Genomic DNA, 10,594 nt, shown 5'->3' with positions numbered 1-10,594 from the left:
GATTAGTCATCAGTGTTGACCGACATGGTCTCCTAGGTCGCCGATTGTTCTGGTTCCTCAGATCCCTGCGTGAACCCAACAAAGACCGGACGGGTTAGGTTTGGCGTCATGATAGGGCGGACGTACCTGGCCAGCTCGACGATGTCAGAGGAGGTGTCCGGATTAGGCATGGGCATTATCCAACCATGCCGACGAAGACGCTGATCTTGCCGAAGAAGACCCTGTAACCGGAGTCGATCGAATCGGCCTCGGGCCCCCATAGCAAGTTGTTGATGTAGTACTTCCCGCGGCGGCTCCGAGTCATGAGCCCCGCTGTGTAGCTCCTAGACCCTGGTAGGGCTTTGTTGGGGATATTATCTGTTGGGTAACCCGCCCTAGTTAGGCCGGGTCACCCAAGTTGGCGACTCATCTGCAAGTGGTTCCGACCTTGGTCCAGCAAGGCCGGGAGTCGTATGGCGGTTCAGAACCTTTTGGAGAAGTCCATAGTAGAGAAGATCTCCGAGTCTTGGAAAGATGGCGATTTAGAGATCGGAAGAATCACGATTTGTGTAAAGGAAAGGGCCCTTGTAAATCCTAAGGACACGACCTGTATATAAAGGCGAGTCCCGGGAAGGAGAGGGTAGGTTAGAAATCATCGAGTGCTAGGTCAGGCGAGTTACGCCCCTTGTAATCGAAACATCATCAATACAAACTCCAAGCAGGACGTAGGCTTTTACCTCTTCACGAGGGGCCGAACCTGGGTAAATCTCTCTCTCGCTCCCACACAACCCCTTTGAGTCGCCACCAAGGTGCGATGGCTCCAACACTAAGTCCTTTCACGAGGACATTTGCCATGACAAAACCACCGACAACACTAAGTTCTGGGTTCGATCATGTCTTGCTTGTGAGAGAGGTTTTTAGTTAACGGGTCTGAACCTTTGAGATCCGTGTGTGCTTTACAAATTTCTAAGTCCTCCTATAGATGTTGCTACCATGCGCCATTTGGAACTACTCCAAATGACTGCTCCACTATACGAATCCGGTTTACTACTCAGAGTCATCCGGATTAGTGTCAAATCTTGCATCGATGTAACCCTTTACGACGAACTCTTTTATCACCTCCATAATCGAGAAAAATTCCTTAGTCCACTAGTTACTAAGGATAATTTTTGATCGCTGTCCAGTAATCCATTCTTGGATCACTTTTGTACCCCTTGACAGATTCATGGCAAGGCACACATCAGGTGCGGTACACAGTATAGCATACAATAGAGCCTACGGCTAATGCATATGTGACGACCTTTGTCCTTTCTCTTTCTTCTGCCGTGGTGGAGCATTTGAGTCTTACTCAAATTCACACCTTACAACACATCCAAGAAGTCCTTCTTTGTTGATCTATGTTGAACTCCTTCAAAACCTTGTGAAAGCATGCATTTCATTCAAAGTTTTATTAAGCTCCTTAATCTATCTCTATAGATCTTGATGCTCAATGTTCAAGTAGCTTAATCCAGGTTTTCCTTTGAAAAACTCCTTTCAAACAACCCTTTATGCTTCCAGAAATTCTACATTATTTCCGATCAACAATATGTCAACCCCATATACTCATCAGAAATTCTATGGTGCTCCCACTCACTTACTTGGAAATACAAGTTTCTCATAATCTTTGTATAAATACAAAAGCTTTGATCATCTCATCAAAGCGTATATTCCAACTCCGAGATGCTTGCTCCAGTCCATAGAAGGATCGCTGGAGCTTGCATACTTGTTAGCATCCTTAGGATCGACAAAACCTTCTTTTTGTATCAATACAACCTTTCCTCAAGGAAACCGTCGAGGAAAAAATGTTTTGACATCCTATCTACAAGATTTTGTATATAATGCAGCAACTGCTAACATAATTCCAACAGACTTTAGCATCGCTACGGGTGAGAAAGTCTCATCGTAGTCAACTCTTTGAACTTTGTCGGAAACATATTTGCGACAAGTCGAGCTTTCTTAATGGTGACATTTACCATCATCGTCTCTCTTCCTTTTAAAGATCCATCTGTACTTAACATTCTTACGACTATCAGGTAGTTCTTCCAAAGTCTACACTTTGTTTTCATACATGGATCCTCTCTCGGATTTCATGGTCTCCAGCCATTTGTCGGAATCCGGGCCCACCATCGCTTCTAGAAAGTTTGTAGCTTCATTATTGTCCAACAACATGACCTCCAAGACACGGTAACCGAACCACTCTGGAGCAATACGTGACCTTGTCGACCTACTAGGTTTGTAGTAACTTGATCCGAAGCTTCATGATCACTATCATCAGCTTCCACTTCAATTGGTGTAGGAGCCACAGGAATAACTTCCCGCGCCCTGATACACACTGGTTGAAGTGACGGTTCAATGACCTCCTCAAGTTTCCACCATCCTCCCACTCAATTCTTTTGAGAGAAACTTTTCCTCGAGGTAGGACCCGTTTCTAGAAACAAACACTTTGCTTCCGGATCTGAGATAGGAGGTATACCCAACTTTTTTAGGTGTATTATGTAGATGCATTTATCCGCTTTGGGTTCGAGCTTATCAGGCTGAAACTTTTTCACATAAGTGTCGCAACCCCAAATTTTAAGAAACGATAACATAGGATTCTCCAAACCATAGTTCATTTTGTGTCATTTCAACGGAATTATGTGGTGCCCTATTTAAAGTGAATGCGGTTGTCTCTAATGCCCAACCCAAAAACGATAGTGGTAATTCGATAAGAGACATCATATTATGCACCATATCTAATAGGGCGCAACTATGATGTTCGGACACACCATCACACCATGGTGTTCTAGGTGGCATTAGTTGTGACACAATTTCCACATTGTCTTAACTGTGTACCAAACTCACAACTCAAATATTCATCTCTATCATCATATCATAGACATTTTATCCTCTTGTCACGATGATCTTCACTCCGACATAGCTTGAACTTTTCAATATTTCAGACTTGTGATTCAACTCTGACATAGCTAATACTCCTGTATCTACTCAAATCGTCAGTGAGTAAGAACATAACGATATCCACTTCATGCCTCACTAGAAAACGAGGCCTTCAGTCATCTTGCCCATGTGCTATGACTTGCATGTCTCAAGTGATTCAAAATCAAGTGAGTCCAAATGATCCATTTGCATGGAGTTTCTTAATGCGTTTACACCAATAGGCATGGTTCTCATGTCTCAAACGATTCATAAATGAGTGAGTCCAAAGATCCGTCAGTATGGAGCTTCTTCATGCGTTTTACACCAATATGACTCAAGCGGTAGTGTGATGTCTATGCACGCTTCTATTCTCTTAGACTATGTTGGGCTTCCAAGCTCATAGGTTTGTAGGACAACAACAATTCCCCACAAGTGGATGACCTAAGGTTTATCGAACTCGGGGAAGTTGAGGTTGAAGATGGTCTCTCTCAAGCAACCCTGCAATTAAGGAACAAGAAGTCTCTTGTGTCCCCAACGCACCTAATACAATGGTAAATGGTATAGTTGCACTAGTTCAGCGGAGAGATGGTAAAATATGGGTGATAGGTGTGGCAAAGCAAGGTAATATAAATCTGTAATAAAAAATTACAGCAAGGTAGCAAGTGGGAAAAGTAGCACAAACGGGGTAATAATGGTGAGAAACAAGGCCTAGGCTTCATACTTACACTACTGGCAACTCCCAACAACATTAACATAGTCTAATCACATGATATTTCAACTAAAACATGCAATCGAGACGTACTCGGAGGTCATTCCTTTGTGATCAAGGGAGGACGAGAATTATGTAGGGCTACAAAAGCACACCTTAGAGTTCGTAGTTCTCATTTATGGATTTCCCAATGACACCGCGGCCATACAAAGAGAGTACCACAATCACCACAACATATCTCAAGGATAGTCAAAGACAAGCACCAAGAGATTCTCAATCTTCAAACAATTCACAAAAGAGGAAATCCTCATGAAAATATTCTTCTAATCCATGTGCAATAGACCGCTGTCACCATGGTCTCAGAGATTATACTAGATAAGATCAAGTTAGTACATCAATCCAATACACGAAAGAAGGGGAAACATCATGGGATCGCCCTAGATTAACATAGCCTATGATCACAATCAAGATCACATCATGGGAGAGAGAATTAACCACATAGCTACTCTAGAAGACCTCAGCCCCGAGGAGGAACTACTCCCGCTTCATGGGGGGAGGAAGCAACATCGATGGAGATGAATCCGGGGACACTTCCTCGTGCCGGCAGGGTGCCGGCATAGGAATTCTGGTTCCCTGAAACTTTTTGGCGATGGCGGCGGAGATCAGAATTGCTTATGGAGAAAATGGTTCTGGAATCACGGTTTCCTCCACGGGGGTAAAAATAGGGCCAAAGGGGGCACGAGGGGAGGTCCTACTCACCCAGGCGGCCTGGTGGCGCGGCCTCCCCCTAGGCCGCGCCAGGTGGCCGCCTGGGTGGGGGTGGCCCCCTCTGGCTCTCCTTCGGGCGTCTAGAGTCTTCTGGAATGCTGATTTTTTATATATTTTCTATGGAATTTTTCGTGCACTGTAAATATGGGTATGAACCTGCAATTCACAGAGACCAGCAGACAGAAACTGGCACTGGATGCACTGGGTTAGTAGGTTAGTCCGAATATGTTGAAAAGGTATGAAAGTGTACAAAACACATATCAATATTACCCAAAACTTGCATGGAGCAAGAGGAAATTATAGATACGTTTGGGACGTATCACAGTACCACAAGTAAGTGCTACTATCATTACTGCTTTGTATCTTTTGGCATCAAATATTATGAACATGTGTATCACTACGATTGAGATTCAATAAACCATTCATTTTAGGTGCAAGACCATTGAAGGTATTATTCAAGTAAACAGAATAACCATTATTCTCTTTAAATGAATAACCGTATTGCAATAAACATAATCCAATCAAGTTCATGCTCAATGCAAAACACCAAACAACAGTTAGGTTCAACACTAATCTCTAAAGTAGAGGGAGTGTGCGATGGTTATCACATCAACTTTGGAAGCACTTCCAACACACATCGTCATCTCGCCTTCAGCTAATCTCCATTTATTCCATAGCTTTTACTTAGAGTTACTAACACTTAGCAACCGAACCGGTATCTAATACCCTGGTGCTACTAGGAGTAGTAGTAAAGTACACATCAATATCATGTATATCCAATATACTTTTGTCGAATTTGCCAGCCTTCTCATCTACCAAGTATCTAGGGTAGTTCCGCTTCAGTGAATGTTCCCCTTATTACAGAAGCACTTCGTCTCGGGTTTGGGTTTGACCTGGGGTTTCTTCACTAGAGCAGCAAATGGTTTGCCATTTCATGAAGTATCCCTTCTTTCCCTTGCCCTTCTTGAAACTAGTGGTTTTACTAACCATCAACAAAAGATGCTCCTACTTGATTTCTACTTTCGCGGTGTCAAACATCACGAATAGCTCAAGGATAATCATATATATCCCTGATATGTTATAGTTCATCATGAAGCTCTGTAGCTTGGTGGCAATGACTTTGGTGAACTATGTCAATCACTATCTTATCTCGAAGATGAACTCCCACTCGATTCAAGCGATTGTAGTACTCACACAATCTGAGCACATGCTCAACGATTGAGATTTTCTCCCTTACTTTATAAACAAAGAACCTTGTCGTAGGTATCATACCTCTCAACAAGGGCACGAGCGTGAAATCCCAATTTCATCACTTGGAACACCTCCTATGTCCCATGACGTTCGAAACGTCTTCAGCGCCTCAATTCTAAGTGGTTTAAGCATTATGCACTAAAGTATCATGTATTCATCAAAAACGTGTATGTCAGATGTTCGCAACATCTACAGACGACGCTCGGGGTTTAGCACACCGAGTGGTGCATTAAGGACATAAGCCTTCTGTGCAGCAATGAGGACAATCCTCAGTTTACGGACCTAGTATGCATAATTGCTACTATCATCTTTCAACTAAGTTTTCTCTAGGAACATATTAAAAAACAGTAGAGCTACGTCGCAAGCTACAACATAATATGCAAAGACCTTTTGACTATATTCATGAAAATGAGTTTAATTAATCATATTACTTAAGAACTCCCACTCAAATTGACATCCCTCTAGTCATTCAAGTGTCGCATGATCCAAATTCACTAACTCAAGTCCGATCATCACGTGAGTTGAGTTTAGCTTCAATGGTGAAGATCTCCATGTTGATCATATCAACTATATGATTCATGCTCGACCTTTCGGTTTCTTGTGTTCCGAGGCCATGTATGTACATGCTAGGGTCATCAAGTTTAACCCGAGTGTTCCGCGTGTGCAACTGTTTTGCACCCGTTGTATGTGAACGTTGAGTCTATCACACCCGATCATCACGTGGAGTCTCAAAATGACGAACTGTCGGAACGGTGCACAGTTGGGGAGAACACAATTTTATCTTGAAATTTTAGCGAGGGATCACATTATAATGCTACCTAGTCCTAAGAAAAACAAGGTGCATAAAAGGATTGACATCACATGCAAATCATAAGTGACATGATATGGCCATGAACTTGTGCTTCTTGATCTCCAACATCAAATCACCGACATGATCTCCATCGTCACTCGTGCCACACCAGGATCCATCATCATTATTGATAACCCACAAGTATAGGGGATCGCAACAGTTTTCGAGGGTAGAGTATTCAATCCAAATTTATTGATTCAACACAAGGGAAAGACAAATAATATTCTCAAGTATTAGCAGTTGAGTTGTCAATTCAACCACACCTGAAAGATTCAGTATCTGCAGCAAAGTATCAGTAGCAGAGTAGTGTGATAGCAACAGTAGCAACGGTAGCAGTAGCAGCAGCAGAGTAACATAAGAAGTAGTGACAGCAGTAGCAACAGAGTAACAGTAGCAAGGACCAGTAGGAAAAACTCGTAGGCATTGGATCGGTGACGGATGCTTATGCCGGATGGTATTCATCATGCAACAGTTATAACACGGAGAGATATGTAACTAGCTTCAGCTCGTCAATGTAATGTAGGCATGTATTCCGTATGTAGTCATACGTGCTTAGGAAAAAGAACTTGCATGACATCTATTGTCCATCCCTCCCGTGGCAGCGGGGTCCTAATGGAAACTACGGGATATTAAGGTTCTCCTTTTAATAAAGAACCGGACCAATGCATTAACTCTTGGTGAATACATGAACTCCTCATACTATGGTCATCTCCGGGAGTGGTTCCGGCTATTGTCACTCCGGGGTTGCCGGGTCATAACACATGTTAGGTGACTACAACTTGCAAGATAGGATCAAGAACACACATATATTGGCGAGAACACAATAGGTTCAGATCTGAAATCATGGCACTCGGGCCCTTGTGACAAGCATTAAGCATGGCAAAGTAGTAGCAACATCAATCTCAGAACATAGTGGATACTAGGGATCTATACCCGTCAAAACTAACTCGATTACATGATAGATCTCATCCAACCCATCACCGTCCAGCAAGCCTACGATGAGATTACTCACGAACGGTGAAGAGCATCATGGAATTGGCGATGAAGGAAGGTTGGTGATGATGATGGTGACGATCTCCCCTCTCCGGAGCCCAGAACGGACTCCAGATGTGCCCTCTAGAGGAAGAACAGGAGGTGGCGGCGCCTCCGTATCGTAAAACATGATGAACTCTTCTTCTTGATTTTTTCCCGGACGAAAGGGACTAAATAGAGCTGGAATTGGAGGCGGTGGAGCAACGTGGGCCCCAAAAGCCTGCCAGGCGCGGCCGGGGGGGGGGGCGCCTGGTGGGCTTGTTGGCTTCATGCCCCACTTCTTCGATTGATTCTTGCGCCAATATTTTTTATATATTCCACAAAAAATCTCGGTAAATTTCCAGGTCATTCCGAGAACTTTTATTTCTGCGCAAAAACAACACCATGGCAATTCTGTTGAAAATAGTGTTAGTCCGGGTCAGTTCCATTCAAATCATGCAAATTAGAGTCCAAAACAAGGGCAGAAGAGTTTGGAAAAGTAGATACGATGGAGACGTATCAATGATCCCCATCATTGTGCTGCCATCGAGGTTGTTGCGCTAACTAGGTTGTTACTACTAAAGATACTACTAGTGATAAAGCAAAGCATCTCCAAGCGCAAAAATAATTAAAGACAACCCTATGGCTCCTGCCGGTTGCCGTAGCATCGACGTGCAAGTCGATATTTAACTATTACAACATGATCATCTCATACATCCAATATATTATACCATGTCATTGGCCATATCATATCAGAAGCATACACTACAAAAACAAGTTAGGCGTCCTCTAATTTGTTGTTGCAAATTTCACGTGGCTGCTATGGGTGTTGGCTAACGTAGTAATTTCCGAAAATTTTCCTACATCACACAAGGATCTATCCATGGAGAAACCAGCAACGAGCAAAGGGGTTGAGCATTTTCATACCTTTGAAGATCGGTAAGCGGCAGCGTTGCTAGAACGAGGTTGATGGAGTTGTACTCGTAGCGATTTAGATCACGGTGAATTCTGATCTATGCACCGAACAATGGTGCCTCCGCATTCAACAGACGCGCAGCCCGGTGACGTCTCCAATGCCTTGATCCAGCAAGGACGGATGAGAGGTTGAGGGAGAGCTCCAGCTGCACGACGCCATGGTGACGCTGGAGCTGCATGGTACTCCGACGGGGCTTCACCAAGCACTACGGAGGACGAGGACGAGGAGGAGGAGGGCTGCGCCAAGACAGAGAGAAATTGTGTCTCAAATCAGCCCCAAACCCTCCACTATATACAGGAGGAGAGGGAGGAGGGTGCCCACCCTTAGGGTTTCCAGCCTAAGGGGTGCGGCAGCCCTAGATGGGCAAGGGGCGGCGGCCAAGGGTGGAGGAGGCGACCTAGCGTGGGCCTGAAAGCCCAAGGCTGCCCCTCCACACCTAGGGTTTTGCCCCTCTCCACACCTTGTGCGCCTTGGCCTGAGATGCGAGGCGCACAAGCCCATCTAGGGGCTGGTTCCCTTCCACTCTTGGCACATGTAGCACGTTGGGGCTGGTGGCCCTTCCCGGTGGACCCCCAGAACCTTTTCGGTGGTCCCGGTACATTACCGGTGATGCCCGAAACACTTCCGACGATCAAATCGTCACTTCATATATATGAATCTTTACCTCTGGACCATTCCAGAACTCCTCGTGACATCCGGGATCTCATCCGGGACTACGAACAACCTTCGGTAACCACGTACACTATTCGCATATAACCCTAGCGTCATCGAACCTTAAGTGTGTAGACATGACCGAGGCACCTCTGTGGTCAATAACCAACAGCGGGGTCTGGATATCCATGTTGTTTCCCACATGTTCCACGATGATATCATCGGATGAACCACGATGTCGGGGATTCGATCAATCTCGTATGCAATTCTCTTTGCCTACCGGTATGATACTTGCCTGAGATTCGATCATCGGTATCCCTATACTTTGTTCAATCTCGTTACCATCAAGTCTCTTTACTAGTTCCGTAACACATCATCACATGACTAACTCCTTAGTCACATTGAGCTCATTATTATGATGGATTATCGAGTGGGCCCAGAGATACCTCTCCGTCACACGAAGTGACAAATCCCAGTCTTGATTCATACAACCCAACAGATACTTTCGGAGATACCTGTAGAGCACCTTTATAATCACCCAGTTACGTTGTGACGTTTGATACACCCAAAGCACTCCTACGGTATCTAGGAGTTGCACAATCTCATGGTCTAAGGAAATTATACTTAACATTGGAAAAGCTTTAGCAGACGAACAATATGATCTAGTGCTATGCTTAGGATTGGGTCTTGTCCATCACATCATTCCCCAATGATGTGATCCCATTATCAATGACATCCAATGTCCATGATTAGAAAACCATGATCATCTATTGATCAACGAGCTAGCCAACTAGAGGCTCACTAGGGACACTTTGTGATCTATATATTCACACATGTATTACGATTTCCGGTTAATACACTTATAGCATGAATAATACACAATTATCATGAACGTGGAAATATAATAATAACCACTTTATTATTTCCTCTAGGGCATATTTCCAACAATGGGTATCTAGTATGATCTCATCTTACTTACGCAAAGACACAACGGTGATATGCAAATTGCTATTTAACCTTCTCCAAGGACCGCCTCGGTCAAATCCGGTTCAACTAAAGTTAAAGCAACACACACACTGCCAGTCATCTTTATGCAACAAGTTGCATGTTAGTCTATGAAACCGGTCTCTCGTTAGCGTACGAGTAACGTTGGTCTGGGTCGCAGCAATCCAACAATACCGCCGAATCAAGAAAACACTAAGGAGACAGAAAATTGGACATCAACGCCCACAATCTATTTTGTGTTCTACTCGAGATATCATCTACGCATGAATCTAGCTCTGATACCACTGTTGGAGAACATTGCATGGGAAACAAAGAAAATTCCTACGCACACGCAATACCTATCCATGGTGTTGATCATCTACGAGAGGGGAGAGTGAATCTACATACCCTTGTAGATCACTAAGAGGAAGTGTATATAATGCGGTTGATGTAGTGGAACATA

This window comes from Hordeum vulgare, chromosome 2H (assembly GCF_904849725.1).
Source record: "Hordeum vulgare subsp. vulgare chromosome 2H, MorexV3_pseudomolecules_assembly, whole genome shotgun sequence".
Classification (NCBI taxonomy): domain Eukaryota; kingdom Viridiplantae; phylum Streptophyta; class Magnoliopsida; order Poales; family Poaceae; genus Hordeum; species Hordeum vulgare.
The sequence above is the reverse complement of the archived record's forward strand: the minus strand, read 5'-3'. Positions refer to the sequence as shown.